At 34.0% G+C, this 17913-nt stretch overlaps 2 non-coding genes across 2 annotated transcripts; one reads left to right on the top strand and one right to left on the bottom strand.

Moving 5' to 3' along the window:
- The first annotated feature begins 10295 nt into the window (after window positions 1–10295).
- On the top strand, window positions 10296–10369 carry TRNAM-CAU (transfer RNA methionine (anticodon CAU)). Its single transcript has one exon. It is a non-coding gene; the product is annotated as a tRNA-Met (tRNA).
- An 87-nt stretch (window positions 10370–10456) lies between these two features.
- On the bottom strand, window positions 10457–10527 carry TRNAG-GCC (transfer RNA glycine (anticodon GCC)). The gene has a single exon. It is a non-coding gene; the product is annotated as a tRNA-Gly (tRNA).
- Between the last annotated feature and the right edge of the window lie 7386 nt (window positions 10528–17913).

Below are 17913 nucleotides of genomic sequence, written 5' to 3'. Positions count from 1 at the left end.
AGGCCCACTATCTACAATGAGAGAACAAGCATTGTCTAAAACTTTACACCTTGTGTGAAAAATGTTCTCTCTTTGTGAAAGATGGAACTCATTAGGTTGGCTTCCTAGAAGCCTTCTAATCATGAGAAGTTGACCATCACAAGGATATGCACTTTCAATGGAATGGTCTTCCTCACTTGATTCACTATCACTTGAAGTAGTGGAACTAGACTCATCAACACTACTATAAATGTCTTGCCCCTTCAAAATCATCACCTTTTTAGTTGGGCATTGAGAGGCTATGTGTCCTCTCCCAAGACACTTAAAGCATTTGATATCACTAGTTTTGCTACTAGAAGTGACAATATTTTTATTTTTATCATTTTCTTTTTCTTTTTCTTTTTCTTTGCCAAATTTCTTAGAGGAATCAAAGTGACCCTCCCTCTTGTAGTCTTTCTTAACATAAGAGCTAGATTGAGTTTTTCCTTTAAAAGAGGATTTTCTCAAATTTTGTTGTTCCACCCTTATACAAAGTTGGACCAAATCATCAAGGTCCCTATAAGGGAGTAACTCAACTCTATCTCTTATGTCAAAATTAAGACCACTTAGAAATCTAGCTATGGTCAATCTTTCTTCTTCCCTTATCCCAGCCCTCATGAGATATAACTCCATCTTTTGCCTATACTCCTCAACACTCATACCCTTTTGTTGGAGTCTTTGGAGCTTATCCATAAGCTCCCTACTATAATAAGAAGGAATGTGCCTTCTTCTCATAGTACTCCTCAATTCATTCCAATAAGTGATGGGAGGATCATTGTGAAGTCTTCTCTCTCTTTCCAAGGATGTCCACCAATACATGGCTTGTCCTTGAAAAGCTAGGGTGGCCAAAGGAACTTTTCTTTCCTCACCTACTTGATGACAAGTGAAGATTTGCTCCACTTTCATCTCCCAATCCAAGTAGGTGTCCACATTATCTTTTCCATGAAAGTAAGGGAGATCAACCCTTGATTCCCTCACTTTGTGTTCTTTAATGACTCTCCTAGGTGTTGGTTGATAGTAAGCATCCATATGCATACTACCATCATTATTTTGACTTTGAGAGTCATTGGAGCTCTTGGTTGAGCTCCTAGAAGAACCTTTTGGACTTTTATTTTTATTTAAACTTTTTAAAAGTTTTTCTTCTCTTTGCTTAATCTTTTGGATTTCTTGTTCCAAAGCCATGATTTGTACTTCTTTTTCAAGTTTCTCTTTTTGTTTTTGAAGCATCTCATCATTTTTCCAAAGTTTTAGTGCTTCAACCTCCTTGACAATTCTTTCAAAACTTTTAGGAGTATCAAAGTCACTACTACCTTGAGAATGATGACTCATGGTTAAGCAAAAAGATTTTGTATGCTATGCAAAAAGTTATAAAATGTTTTTGGTCTTTTCTAGGAATGAAAATAGCACTTGGAAGTCTAAGTGTACAAGTTGCACTATCAAGGGAGGTGAGCTACAAAGAGCCACTTAATAACCAAGCCTTTTCAAGTGGAAATCACTAAACTCCTTTGTGGTATTTCCAATTCCTCAAAACTTTTCACAAAAATTTTTGTATGCTTTTTTCACAATTTGTTTGTTTTTGACACTTAACTAAACGTGAGCAAATAAAACTACACAAGTCTAGACGTTTATAGGTAACAAAGTAAAGCAATTAAGTACAAGAAAACTTAAAAGAAGCAAGTTAAGCAACTAGTCGGATATCCTAAGTGGAAGCTTGAAACATATGAAATTTCCAAGCCACTTCCACTAGTACTACACGTGAGAGTCTATCAAGGATGTAGATATACCTGACCAGCTTCTTAATACTCCCTCCAAGCTTTACAAATTGGTTTAAAAATACAAGAGAATTGACAAAAATTAAACTAGCCTAAAAAGCAATAAAGTGGCGGCTTTGAAGACCAATTAGTGGCGGTTTTGTGTTCAACTTTTCTAACACTTAACCAAGTGTTTAATCCACCACTAATCCTTCAATATGCTGCTCCTGGACCTGCAAAAGAAACACAACAAAGAGGTTAAGGTGGCTGCCTCACAAGGTGAAGGAAATTGGTCACTCAAGTGAAGGAGATTTAGGATGATTTTGGTCACTAAATTAGGTCAAATTTGGTGATTATAGTGTCCAAAATTTTTCCTACTCTTTGTTGAGCAATGCTTGATCCTTGAGCAAGGATTTAAGGCCACTTCCAGCACAGGAAATTATTGAAAGAAAACTAGACAAGCAACAAAGCACAATTTGAAAAGCTTATACCAAAATTAAGAGTAATAGATGTATATGACAAGACTCAAAGAGGTTCAACAAGTAAAACTGAAAATTAAGACTCCAAATAAAAGCTAGCACTCAGAGAGAAGATTTCCTAGATAGGTACTAGAATAGATGAACAAAACAAAAAAAATTTGAAGACAATTGGACAAGTATAGCAAAAATAGTAGCCAAAACAATAACAAGGAATCAAGTAGGTTTTTCAATTTGTATACCTCTCGGCTTTTTCCTTTTAATTTTCTTTCTCTATTTTTTTTTTAATTCTTTCTTTTTTCAGTATCAAATTAAGATTCCAGAGAGTATAATTGCCTTTTGTTTCAAATTTTTCTATGATTCCAAGCTATAGAAACCGAACCAACAAAACAGCCAAAAATTAGGTCAAATTTCAAGTGAAAATGTGAAACTAGTGCACTAGTTTTAGGTTTTGGTTTGGATTCTTTTTGAACTATTTTCTTTTCAAATTTTTAGGTCTTTTAGGCTCTGTTTTAAACTCTGTTTTCCAGCCTCTTAATCATCATTTTTTTTTTAAAATTGAATCCACAAGAAGAGTGCACTAGAAGTAGGATTACACTTGAAATTTTGAGTCACAAAATGTTTAGAAGATTTTCAAGGGAATGTGATTTGAAAACTTAAAGAACACAATGGAAACCTAACTCTAAGGAAACTTGCTAGGACTAATAGCAAATCATGAACACAATAAGGTAAAAGAAAAAGCACATATAGGAGGCAAAAGATACACAAATCCGAGAGCAAAATATGAGACAAAATTCAAAACAAAACAAGGTTAAACATGCTATTCAAGGAATTTGCAACATGTAAGGATTAAACACAAACTTCTAAGACAAAACATAGATTCAAAACCAAAATCTAAATGCAATGCATGAGGTCCAATCACGGACACATACAAGAATGGAGAGACTCAAAATAAAATCAAAATAGCACAAGCAAATAATTCCTAAACAAGTTGATTGAGGAAGAAATTCAAGAACAATCAACCAATGGATCTATGAACACTAGAACATCAACAATATAGATCCGAAAATTGAAACTCAAATTAAGACAAGACAAACACAAGAACACAAGAACACGGACACAAAAATGAAGAACACTTATCTCCTTGAAGACCTTGCTCTTGATACCAAAAATGATAGAAGTGAGTGGGAGAAGTGATGATTGAACTCCTCCAAGCTCCTTCTAGGCACGGATCCACTTCAAAGGAGATACTACCGAATGAATGAACACCTTAGGAAGGTGAGAAGCTTGCGGAATGAAGGCCTAAGCCTTGAAGGAAGCATCCAAGCTCAAGAACATCAAAGGATTGCACACTTCAAAGAAAAGGAAACTAGGTTTTCCTAAGGTTTTTGAAGGCATTCTCTTGGTTTTCTCTCTTGGATGAATTCGGTGACTCTTGAGGGAATTTGGCTGAAGAAATATTCAGAAAATTCTCATATATCAAAAGTGTGTTACAAGGTGAGAAAGGTTACATTTATAGGAGGGAAAATTAGGTTAACTTGGACGGCACCTTGGTGAAACAAGTTGGCGCCAAGTTTGAATTTCAAATTTGAATTTGAAATTCAAACTTTGGCCAACTCACACACTCACACGGATGCTACCCTCATCTAAGTGTCATTTAGGAGTGATTTGGAGTGAATTTGAGGCTCACATGGCCGGATCCTTCCCATGCCATCCATGTGACTCAAATTCAATTCAAATTACTTCTAAATGATGCTTAAATGAAACCTATTTCTCCTATTAATGTAATCCTCCTAAAAACCTAATCTAATGACCAAAATACAATGGTCTAGTGAATACAATCAATAGGAAAAATTACAAGAATGAAAATGAGCCCAATATTGGGTATCAAAAGCCCAAAGGCCCATGAAGCCCAAAACTAGGCCCAACTAGCCTAAACCCTAATCTATGGTCAAATACAAGACCAACATGAAAATAGATTCCTAAACTAAGAAAGTACAATTAAACATGGTGTATATTCAATTAAGCCCAAGTAAGAAGCACCCTAGGCCCACCAAGCCCATCGGGCCCACTAAGCTCTGAAGCAGTCAAATCTTCAAGTAACCTCCTGGCCATAGCTCTAGTGGTTGGGCCTTTAGCCCATGCTCTTCCATCACTTGACATAAGTGTTAATTACCTCACATGTCCCACACTATGCCAAGGTCACGCCACCCCTGTAGCATCTCTTGCCCAAGGTCGTGCCACCCCTAACATAAGTGTGAGGAACCACAATCATATCATATTCACATTCAACACAACATCTCATTTCATGCCAACATACTCACATCATTATTAATTGAACAATTAAGCCATAACATACCATTCACCACATCATGCTATCAATTCAATACTAAAACGGTAGATCCAATATGTATGCATTTGTGCCAAGACATCACACCACAGTCCATAACTCAATTTCACATCACATACACAATATAGATAAGTCCACACAAAACAATGGTTCACATACCCCTCAAGCAATTCACCATGAATCCATATCTAGATCATCAATTTTTGCCAAATAATATAACGATAACATTTATAAATTAATATAAAACCTGATTGAATCACCAATTTAATAGTGTACCAACCCAATTTTCACTAGGCTAAGAGCCCAATTAAGGTGGTTTAGTAGCCCAGAACGGGCCGTTCCAAAATTGGAACGGGCCGTTCCAAATTACTAAATAGACCTACTTTTGGTAGCCCAGAACGGGCTGTTCCAGATTTGGAACGGGCCGTTCCAAACCATTAAATTTGCCTATAATTCTTAGTTGGGAACGGGCCATTCCGAATTTCAGAAATGGCCTTTAAACCTTATTGAGAACGGGCCATTCTGGTTTCAGAACGGGACATTCCAAAATATGACCGTTGAGAGCTTTTAATGCAAACCCCAGAACGGGTCGTTCTGGTTTGAGAATGGGTCGTTCTGGATGTGAATTTTACACATGACGTGAGATTTCAGAACGGGCCGTTCTGAATTTGAAACAGGCCGTTCCGCGAATCCTGATGCCTATAAATTGAGTGCTCTAACACTCCCAAAATGATATTTTTCAGTTCTGACTTCTTTCTTCTACATTCTCTTCTTTCCCTTCTACACTCTTTGAAGACCGAGGGGCACTTAGAGGAGGAAACCAAGAGATCTCTATTTTAGTTTCAACTGCTGTTTGTCCAAGTACGGGGAAAAAGGGATTATTTGTATGTAGAGTTACATGAGGGAATTGGGTAGAGGAAGAGTCCCTTAAGATTATGAGTAATTTCATAATTATTTCTGTTTGGAGAATTATTGGTCTTATGTGATTCTATATGAATTTAGGATTATGAATATATATTTAATTTGTAAGAATGATGATTTGGGAGAGAGAACGCAATTATAGAAAAGTGATTGTAAGTTAGGTTGTGGAAAATTGGATTATTTTTGTTTGAGGAATCGATGATCCCATTAGATTCTGTATGTGTTGAGGATTAGAAATATATATTTAATTTGTAAGAATGATGATCTGGGAGAGAGAACGAAATTGTAAAAAAAATGCTTGTGAGTTAGGTTTTGGAATAATTGAGAGTTTTATCGTTTATGTTAAGATTATATTAAATTGGTAATTCCATTGATTATTATATTAATTTATGAATGTTATTGTTATATTACTTGATAAGAATTGATGATCTAGATGTGAATTGCTCGAACGGTGTGTAAACCCTTATTTTGTTAGACTTATCTGTTGTGTATGTGATATGGATTGTGTATGTAATATGGAATTGAGATATGAGATGAGATGTTGTGTGGATATGATTATGATTGTGATTGTGGTTCCTCACACTAATGACCAGGGATGAGACGAACCTTGAGTAGTGATGGTTCAAGGACGAGCGTGCCCCTGGCATGGTGTAGGATGAGTGAGGCAATTAACCCGTATCACTTGTGTCAGATGTGGCATGGCCTTGGCATAGTGTTAATTGTAATATTTGTGTGGATTGTGATGGATTGGTGTAATTGTGAATTGAGATGTGAAGATGAATGATTGACAAATTATGATATATAGAAATACTTGTATGAGTTATGATTATGTTATGTTTTTCCTTGTGTGCTTTTCATATAAATGTTTTCTTTTCTCACCGTACAATTTGTGGATGTTTTAGATGAGGAAGATCCAGCTTTGGGTAACATCTAGAATGTCAACCGTTGAATTATGGGTGTGCTCTAATATTGTGACATCGGGGCAAAGAATTCTAGGATAAATTTTTATATGTATTTAGAGTTATACCTTCTCTTTTGAAAGCAATTTGTAAACTCTCAAGTTTTACTTTCTAAATTTTATTTTTAATTATTTTGGTTATTTATAAAGGTTTTATGTGAACCCTTTTACCAACGTTGAATATTTTATTCTTTAGTTTATTTACAAGATTTATTTATATATGTGTTGGGGTAGTAAGGGTGTCACATTTAGTGGTATCAGAGCAGGTCGATCCAATCGGTCGTGAGTTATGAGTTTATTATGCTTGTTTGGTAGATGAATGATGAAATGAATTGTGGAACTGATTGATGTGCTAATGATGAACGACTATGTTTGTTGTTTATTTAATTGTGTGTACTCTAACAATGTTTTGCTTTATGATGAAGATAATGATAATGATGATGATGTTTCCCTTGCGTTGTTAGTGTTGTGCTTGCACTTATATTGTTTTCTCACAGTTTGGCTAAAAGACATGATATAGCTTAGTTGATGCTATTCATGATTGCTTATTTGTTTTGATACTTCTTGCTTGCGTAGGAAGTAGTGATTGAGTGGTATCGCTCGTGTTGCGAGCATATGTGCTAGTAGTAGTGGACGAAGCCTTGTGCTAGCCAACTAGAATTGTTAGAACCTTGGATGTGGGTAAGACATTCATTTGTCGAGTGTATTAAGAGTTTTTGATTGGTGGAGTTTCCAAAAGCCATAGTTGTAGTGATTGAATCGAAGAGGTTATGTGTTGAGCATTAGAGCTTTGAGCGTTCTTGATGAAAGGTCAAAGTTTTGGTGATTTCCTTAAGTTTCGATGCTTGCATATTAACCTAATTAGGGGTTAGGTTGCATGAGGAGTGAGTTTGGAAGAGTTGAGGTATTTTTGTGGCCTTAGATATATTGATACACTATTGTTGTTTGGTGTAGAGGATATTTTTGCTGCAGTTTTGTTGTTCCAGTATGAGTACCGTATTGACAGATTTAGATTTTGTGGCCTTCATAAAAGTTGTAGCCTTGGACGTTATCTTTCCAATGGAACTGGAATCAGGTAAAACGGAGGTCTAGAACTCCAGTTATAGCTACTTTGGTTATCAAAGGTCTAGCTGTAAGAACCGAATATATCTGCTGCGGTTTTTGAAATTTTTAGCTAAGAAAATGATCTTTTAGAATCTTATCTCTTCATAAGAGTTGTAGCTTATTATTTTAGCTTTCTTTTGAGATAGGTTTAAGATCATTTGGATGAGTAGAACTCTCTAGGTATCATTTTCTTTGATCGTTGTTGAAGGGATATGTATGGTGTCATGATATTTTTGAATTGTTAGGCAATGCAAGAATAAAAATTGATTTTTGTCATGATTTTGAGATGTCATGTGGATTTAGAGGTTGTTTAAGGTTGTATTATGTTATGTGGTAAAGTTGGTTCATGTACATGCTATATGAAGTAAATGGTGATTGATTCATACATGCTTAGAAATGATATATATCAATTGTTCGTAGTAGGTATTCTAATATGATTTGATATGCATGTATGTTGATATGAGGATAGATGACCTTATGGATCAATTAGCAAGCGTTTAGTAAGGTTGACCTCAAGGTGTGATATCATCAAATTAGAGTTGAGAGTGGGGATTTATCCTAGACAGTTTTAGGCCAAATTATCTAAGTATGATTTTTGATTGTATAAGACGAGTTTTCTAGGTTCTATAATTTCTAGCAGAGGTATAACGTAGATCTACCTAAGATAGAAGTTGTGCTTAAGTGAGAGATACTTAAGTCAGTTAGTGAGGTTAAGAGTTTTCTTAGATTAGCTCATTGTTGTTGGATATTTATTGAGTAACTTTCTAAGATAGCATTACCTTTGAATAGATTGACTAAGAAGAGTGTTGTTTTTATGTGAGATAGTAAGTGTGAGAGTAGTTCCCAAATCCTTAAGGAAAGATCGACTAGTGCACTAGTGTGACCATTGGTTGATCTTAGTAAGCCTTTTGTGGTATAGGTTGATGTTTCTAAGATAGTTTTGGGTGAAGTGTTGATGCAAGAAGGAAAGGTAGTAGCTTGTGATTCTAGGCAATTGAAAACTCATTAGAGGAATTACCTTACCTATGATTTTAAGTTAGCCGTTGTAATATTTAGAGACACTGCCTATATGATTCTAAGCTTGAGGTATTTATTGATCATTAGAGCCTTAATTATCTGTTGACTGAAGGAGTTAAATTATGAGACAAAAGAGATAGTTTAAATTTCTGGAGGACTAATATTTCAAACTTAGTTGTTATCTAAGTAAAGCTATTATGGTGACCAATGTTTTGAGTAGGAAACCTCTACATCTATCCTCCCTTATGATTAGAGAGATGAATCTTTTTGGCTCAAATTAGAGATTTAAGTTTGGCTTATAAGGTTACCCTTAGTAGTGTGAGACTAAGTATGACTTGAGTAATGAATGGATTGTTGAAGGAAATTAGAGAAACATAATTAGTTGATTCATTTTGGTGACAAGATATGAGGCTATAGGATAAGGTGATGGATAAGAGTTTGACTTGGGTGTAGATGGAGTGGTGAAATTAGAGATCTGGTATGTATACCTAGTGAACTTACTCTTAGGTGCTTAATCTTTGGAGAGGTTCTGATGTTGTAGCAGATATCTTGTGTAGGATGACCATTCCCCTATCGTCTTTGATGATTTTAAGGTTGGATTTGATTGAAGAGTTTAGAGACTTAAGCTTGGTGCGTAAAATTAGCCTTAAGAGCATTGGATTGAGTATGTTGGAAAGGACTAATAGATTAATAGATGAGATTAGAGAAGACCAGGAGTTAGATCCTTTCTTGGTGAACCAAGTGGAGAAGTTTAGTAGGAGTATGGATAACCCGTTTCGAGTAGGAGTTGATATTGTTTTGAAATTCAAGAATAAAACTTGAGTGCTTAGTAATCCTGAATTAAGGAAGATGATCTTAGAGGAAGGACATAAGAGTACTTTTAGCATTCATTTAGGAGCTACTAAGATGTATCAGAGTGGCGCTGCGGAAGTGTAGTGGCCTAAGGTGAAGAGAGGAGTAGAGGAATTTGTGTACTCGTGTTTAGTATGCTAGAAGTCTTTAGGACTTTTGCAGCCTTTAGAAGTCCCATTTCGGGAAGTGAGATGGTGTGTAGATAATAAACTTTGGTTGTAGGCTTGCCTAAGATGATTATGAAATTTGATTCTTTTTGGGTTATAGTGTGTAGACTCACCAAGTTTACTTATCTTACCCTTGTTAATAATAGACATTCCTTGGTGAAATTGATAGAGTTGTACATCTATAAGGTAGTGAGGTTGCATAGGAATTAGAAAGCAAGATGCGAGGAGTCTACCATTGCAAAAATTTCGGGGACAAAATTTCATAAAGGTGGGGAGAATAATAACAACCCAATTTTCACTAGGCCAAGAGCCCAATTAAGGTGGTTTAGTAGCCCGGAACGAGCCGTTCCAAATTACTAAATAGACCTACTTTTGGTAGCACGGAACGGGCCGTTCCAGATTTGGAACGGGTTGTTCCAAACCATTAAATTTGCCTATGATTCTTAGTTGGGAACGGGCCGTTCCCAACTGGAACGGGTCGTTCCGGATTTCAGAAATGGCCTTTGTACCTTATTGAGAACGGGTTGTTCTGATTTCAGAATAGGCCGTTCCAAAATATGACCGTTGAGAGTTTTTAATGCAAACCGTTCTGTATAAATGGTTTATTCTATTTGTACAGATATGGTAGAGGGACCCGTTTAATCTTTTTTTTGTCTATTAGTTATAAATTATTATCCTTATCGCGGAGTAGAGCAACTTGGTAGCTCGCAAGGCTCATAACCTTGAGGTCACGGGTTCAAATCCCGTCTCCGCAAAAACAAGGGTTCAAGAAGAAAAAAAGGGGGGGAGTCAATTCTATACCATTTTTCATACTATGACTATAAAATACATAACTAAGTGGAGGCGGATAGCGGGAATCGAACCCGCGTCTTCTCCTTGGCAAAGAGAAATTTTACCATTCGACTATATCCGCATTTTTTGTGTGCTTGATATGTGATTCTATTTGTACAGAGATGGGTCTGAGAACGGTCCGTTCTGGATGTGAATTTTACACATGACGTGAGATTTCAGAACGGGCCGTTCTGGATTTGAAACGGGCAGTTCCGGATTTGAAACGGGTCGTTCCAGATTTGAAACGGGCCATTCTGGATTAGAAACTGGTCGTTCCGCGAATCCTGATGCCTATAAATTAAGTGCTCTGACACTCCCAAAATGATATTTTTCAGTTCTAACTTCTTTCGATTCTGACTTCTTTCTTCTGCATTCTCTTCTTTCCCTTCTACACTCTCTGAAGACCGAGGGGCACTTAGAGGAGGAAACCAAGAGATCTCTGTTTTAGTTTCAACTGCTGTTTATCCAAGTACGGGGGAAAAATAGATTATTTGTATGTAGAGTTACATGAGGGAATTGGGTAGAGGAAGAGTCCTGATAGGATGCTCCCTTCCATGGATGATTTTGACTCTTGAAGAGGGAATCCTTGCGGATGGAAGAGATAAGGAGGAGTGATTGGAGTTCTTCTCCTAGCTTGGATCTTCTTCAAAGGAGATGGAAACCAACAATGATGAACACTTGATGGAGGATGATTCTCGGATAGGAAGAGGCTTAAGCCTTGGATGGAAGCATCCAAGCTTAAAGAGAAATGGATTGCTCACTTCAAAGAGAAGGAAAAAGGTGAACTCCTAAGGTTTGAAGGAGAATTTTCACGGTGACTTTGATGAAGAAACTCGGCTCAATGACTCTCAAATTTCATAAATGTCAAAGTGTTTACAATGTATGATAAATGAGGTATATGTTGAACCGAAAGTAGGGTTACTTGGCGCCATTGTGAAAGGCTTCACATGTGGCGCCAAGTTTGAATTCAAATTCAAAAATTTGAATTCAAAATTTGGCTCACATGTTCAAGTCCGGTCACACTAGTGCTAAGTTCATTTAGATTTGATTTAATATGCATTTAGGGTTGAATTTTGAGTCACACATGTTCAGCCAAGGTGGCACCAAACATGTGACCCAAAATGCAACTTAAATGCATCTTAAATCAAACCTAGTTTACCCTAATTCAATTAAACTAGTAATCCTCCTTAAACCCTAATCTAATGTCCTAAATACAATGGTCAAGGAAATACAATGAATAGGAAAAATTACAAGAATGAAAATGAGCCCAATATTGGGTACCAAAAACCTAAAGGCCCATGAAGCCCAAAACTAAGCCCAACAAGCCTAAAACCTAAAAATGCTACTCTATGTGGTCTAAAATACAAGACCAAAATATATTCAACTATGCTAACAAAATATAATAAGAATGTTCATATCAAGATAGGCCCATGTTGAAAACTTGATTTGGGCCTTCCAAGCCCATAGGGCCCATTGGGCCTTGACTGGCCCAGTCTTCCATGTCTAGCCCACTCCTCTTGGATCTTTGAGTGTGTCACCTCTTGCATTCCAAAGTATGATTCCATCATCCCCTCCCTCTTAAAAAGGATTTGTCCTCAAATTTCGAGGATGTATGGAAGAAAATCCAACACCTACATATACAACATACAATGGATAAGAGATAAAAGTTTCATAAATCCTAAGAGGAGTCCTTCTATCTAGCCTAAGAAAGAAAAATAAACTATTAGACTCCCTAAAAGTAGAAATAGGCTCCTCTTCTAAGCATAACCTAGAAGTAAAACCTAAAAATGTAAGAACACTATGACTAAGACAATGAAAAGAATGATTTTTAAACACTACTACATCTTGCCTAAAGTACCCTAAATGGTAACCTAGGCTTTTCCTAGAATATAAAGAAAAAACTACTAGAAAACACCCTAAACAATTTTGGATTTGATTTCTTGTTAGATACTGATAATCATATAAACTACATTTGTCTTGTAGGGAAGAAATCAAATTAAGTTCAAAAAAATAAGAACTTCCCATAGGAGCAAACATAGAATATAGATTATTAAAAGTTGTATCTACCAAACAATATAAACCAAAAATTGGGTGCATTATTAAAACCACAAAAATACTTCCTCCGTTGTGCACCTCCAAGGAAGTAGTATAAGAAGTTAAACTAGAATTAGTCCACCCCTTCTTCACTATATCTCTAAGTTGAGAATTCTTGTTTTGAATTTTATTTTGTTTCTCATTCTCAACTTTAAGGTAAGTGGCAGCATTAGGATAAGAGTCAAGACTTTTATGAATAAAGAGAGTTCTTTTGAAGGCTTGTTTGGTAATAAAATAACTCTCCTTGGTCACAATTGCCTTAGTGGAATCCCTTTCATCCACACTCTTTCCTAAGAGATTTTCTTTCTTTTCTTTATTTCTTTTTCTTTTCATTTGTTTTTGATCCTCAAACACTTGGGGTGGTGTTAAAGGATTAAAAACAATTTCCTTATTTTTATGAGTGAAGGATATTTTGTTAGTGAGGCCATCATGTATAGTGTGTTTATCAAATTGCCACGGCCTACCAAGCAAAATATGACAAGCTTCCATAGGGATCACATCACATAAAACTTTGTCTTTATAATCCCCTATAGAAAACTTGACCTTCACTTGTTGATTTACCTCTAATTCCTCACCTTCATTGAGCCAATGAAGTTTATAAGGTTGAGCGTGAGGAATAGTGGTAAGGGCTAACTTGTTAACCAACCTTGTACTACAACAATTTGAGCATGATCCACTATCAACAATGAGAGAACAATTTCTTTTGGAAACTAAACATCTTGTGTGAAAGATGTTCTCTCTTTGTGATAGTGAAGTGGGACAAGATTGACTTCCAAGAAGCCTTTTGATCATAAGAAGATCACCATCAACAGGATATAACTTTTCAACTTGATGATCTTCCTCACTAGTCTCACTATCACTTGTAGTGGTAGAACTAGATTCATCAAGACTACTATAAATGTCTTGTCCTCTCAAAATCATAACCTTTTTAGTTGGACATTGAGAAGCTATATGGCCTCTCCCAAGACATTTAAAGCATTTGATGTCACTAGTTTTACTACTAGAAGTGACAACATTTTTATTTTTTTCTTTTTCTATTTCTTTTTCTTGACCCTTACTAGAGTTTTTAGAAGAGTCATATTGACCCTCCCTCTTGTAATCTTTCTTGTTATAAGAGTTAGCTTGAGTTTTTCCTTTAAAAGAATCTTTCCTCAAATTTTGTGGTTCCACCCTTATACAAAGTTGGACCAAATCATCAAGGTCCCTATAAGGGAGTAACTCAACCCTATCTCTTATATCAAAATTTAGACCACTTAAAAACCTAGCAATGGTCAATCTTTCCTCTTCCCTTATTCCCGCCCTCATGAGATATAACTCTATTTTTTGTCTATACTCCTCCACACTCATGTTCTTTTGTTGGAGTCTTTGGAGCTTATCCATAAGCTCCCTACTATAATAAGAAGGTATGTGCCTTCTTCTCATAGCACTTCTCAATTCATTCCAATAAGTAATAGGAGGGTCATTGTGAAGTCTTCTCTCTCTCTCCAAGGATGTCCACCAATACATAGCTTGTCCTTGGAAAGCTAAGGTGGCCAAGGGAACTTTTCTTTCCTCACCTACTTGATGACAAGTAAAGATTTGCTCCACTTTCATCTCCTAATCTAAGTAGGCATCCACATCCTCTTTCCCATCACTACAAGAAAAATTAGCATTATCTACGGAAGAAATCCGTAGATAATGCTGAAAATCTGTAGGTAACTGTTAATTACCTACGGATTACCTACGGAAAAAAATCCGTAGGTAATAAGCACGTAGGTAACGTTACCTACGAAAATTTTCCGTAGGTAATGTTACCTACGGAAAATTCCATAGGTAACGTTACCTACAGAATTTTCTGTAGGTAAAGTTACCTACGGAATTTTCCGCAGGTAACATTACCTACGGAAAAATTTCGTAGGTAACATTACCTACGAATTTTTTTTTTTTTAATTTTAATAAATTTATTAATGTAACAACCTTCATATTTAGCCTCTCAAGGATCTTATTTCATGACACTTCACTTTTTAACGTGGTTTGTCCTTACTGCACATTTTCTGGGAAACTTCCCAGAAGGTCACCCATCCTTGTACTACTCCAGCTCAAGCACGCTTAACTGTGGAGTTCTGATGAAATGGGCTACAGAAAAGCTAATGCATGTTATCAGTATAAGTAGTACAAATTAATTCATTTAAGTCATTCTCATCTATACAATCTCATACTTATACTATTTTCAGATCCCTCTTATTTTGGTATGTCTAGACTGCTATAAAGATATAAAAATATATATAATAATTATATTATATTTAATTAATCTTTATATATATATATATATATATATATACTTACTTGTATAATTAACAATCTACTTATTTATATTTAAAATTAATATTATGATACAATTTAAATTATTTATTATAAATTTAAAAGTTTAAATAATAATTTATATATTTTAAAATGATAAGGGCTATAATAACACCGGTGTAATTTTTCTAAGTATTACACCGCTCAATAACTTTATATTAAATATGAATTTTGTAAATCCAACCGTTAGATCGAAAGTTCATATCACTTTATATGTTTATATCAAATTTTGTTAAAATTGAACAACAACTTAAAGGTAATCAAAGTGTTATTTTAGTATATTTTGAAATGTATATATTACGTCAATTTTGTTTTACAAGAATGAAGTATCAAATAATCTTGAACTAATATAAAATTTTGTATATATCAGCTAAGAGTACAAAACTTTCAATCTAACGGTTGAAGTTATAAAATTCACATTAAAAATATTATTTTTATAAATTAAATTTTAACATTATAATAAATAACCCTTATTATTACACCGGTGTTATTATAACCCTTCTCTTTTAAAATATTATTTTTATAAATTAAAATATTAAAAGAAAAATAATGTACGCATTTCGTTTCTACATTGTATTAAAAGAAAAAATATATATAATAAAAATTGTGAGAAAAAGAAAATCTTAAATAATACCTACGGAAAAAATTCCATAGGTAATATTCGTAGATAACTAAACATTATCTATTGAAAAAATTCCGTAGGTAACTAAAAATTACCTATGGAAAAAATTCTGTAGGTAACTAAAAATTACCTACGGATAAAATTTCGTAGGTAACTAAAATTTAACATTTTAAATAAATTATTAATTAATTAACTTAATATATTTATTCATCTTGAATTTAAGATATAAAATTCAAAAAATATATTTATTCTTGTTTTATTTTCTAATTATCAACCATTAATAAAATACTAATTTAAAATCTTATCTAATTATATTATAATATTTTCATATCAAATTTAAAACCAAATATTAGTATGTTATTTTTTATCATCATTAATTTATAAAAATAAAAAATTTAAAATAATAATTTTTATTAATATTTATTTTTTACTATAATCTATTTAATTTAAAAGCATACGCTACAAGTTATTTCAAAAAAACTTATATTACACTTAAAAATGATCTATTTGAAGAAAAATGAATAAAAATAAAAATAATAATAATTATTATTATTATATTAAATTTATATAATATATTAAAATTATATATACTTTTGTTTATCTTTTTAAATATTAAACTTGTTGATTTATATAATAAAGTAAAATTTATAAGTTTATTGAAAGATAAATTCGTATTCTATTTACATACTTTATTACAATTTTTAAAAAATAAAATAAATTATTACTAATATTAAACTTTAAAATATTAAAAGAAAAATAATATACGCATTTCGTTTGTACATTGTATTAAAATAAAAAAAATATATATAATAAAAATTGTGAGAAAAAGAAAATCTTAAATATTACCTACGGAAAAAATTCTGTAGGTAATATTCAGTAGTTAACTAAACATTACCTACGGAAAAAATTCCGTAGGTAACTAAAAATTACCTACGGAAAAAATTCCGTAGGTAACTAAAAATTATCTACGAAAAAATTCCGTAGGTAACTAAAAATTACCTATGGAAAAAATTCCGTAGGTAATATTCCGTAGATAACTAATTCCGTAGGTAATATTCCGTAGATAACCAAACATTATCTACGGAAAAAATTCCGTAGGTAATATTCCATAAATAACTAAAAATTACCTACGGAAAAAATTCCGTAAGTAATATTTCGTAGATAACTAAATATTACCTACGGAAAAAATTCCGTAGGTAATATTCCGTAGATAATAACAGTTTTTCTTGTAGTGCATGAAAGTAAGGGAGATCAACCCTTGATACCCTCACTTTGTGTTCCTTAATGATTCTTCTAGGTGTAGGTTGGTAATATGCATCAACATTCAAACTACCTACATCCTCTTGGCTTGTAGAGGCATTGGAACTTCTAGTAGAACTCTTTTGACTTTTTCTTTTATTAATTTTTTTTAAAAATTTTTCTTCTTGTTGCTTAATCTTGTTTATCTCTTCCTCAAGAGCAATAAGTTGTACTTCTCTTTCAATCTTTTCTCTTTCTTTTTGAAGTACCTCTTGTTGCTTCCAAAGTTTTAGTGCTTCAACCTCCTTAACAATTCTTGAAAAACTTTTAGGAGATTCAAGATCACTATCACTTTGAGAAATATGACTCATGATTAAGCAATAAGAATTTTATATGCTATTCAAAAGAGATAAAATATTTTTGAAATTTTCTAGGAACAAAAATAGCACTTGGAAGTCTAAGTGTACAAGTTGCACTATCAAGGGAGGTGAGCTACTAAGAGCCACTTAATAACCAAGCCTTTTCAAGTGGAAATCACTAAACCCCTTTGTGGTATTTTCAATTTCCCAAAACTTTTCACAATTTTTTTTTATATGCTTTTAACAAATTGTCTTTGAAGCTAACTAAGCGTGATCAATTAAATCTACACAAGTCTAGACGAAACAAGGCAGCAATTAAACACAAATTAAAGACAAACACTTAAAGGAAGCAAAGAAAAGCAACTAGTCGGTTTGCCGTAAGTGGAAACTTGAAACATATGAAATTTCCAAGCCACTTCCACTAGTACTACACGTGAGTAGGCTATCAAGGGTTTAGATATACCTGACCAGCTTCTTAATACTCCCTCCAAGCTTTACAAATTGATTTAAAAATACAAAAGAATTGGCAAAATTTAAACTAAACTAGAAAGCAAATAATGGCGGCTTTTGTGACCAAATTAGTGACGGATTTGTTGTCCAATGTTTCTAACACTTGATTAAGTGTTTTAATCCGCCACTAATCCTTGAATGAAGTTTCTCCTGGACCTGCACAATGAACACAACAAAAATGGTTAATGAAGGTTGCTCACAAGGTGAAAGGAATGGTCACTCTTGTGAAGGTGGTTTAGGAAAAGTTTGGTCACTAAATTAGGTCAAATTTGTAGTCTTAATGTCCAAAACTTTTCCTACTCTT

This window comes from Cajanus cajan, chromosome 6, assembly GCF_000230855.2.
Source record: "Cajanus cajan strain Asha chromosome 6, NIPB_CcT2T_4, whole genome shotgun sequence".
NCBI classification, from domain to species: domain Eukaryota; kingdom Viridiplantae; phylum Streptophyta; class Magnoliopsida; order Fabales; family Fabaceae; genus Cajanus; species Cajanus cajan.
The sequence above is the reverse complement of the archived record's forward strand: the minus strand, read 5'-3'. Positions and strand labels throughout refer to the sequence as shown.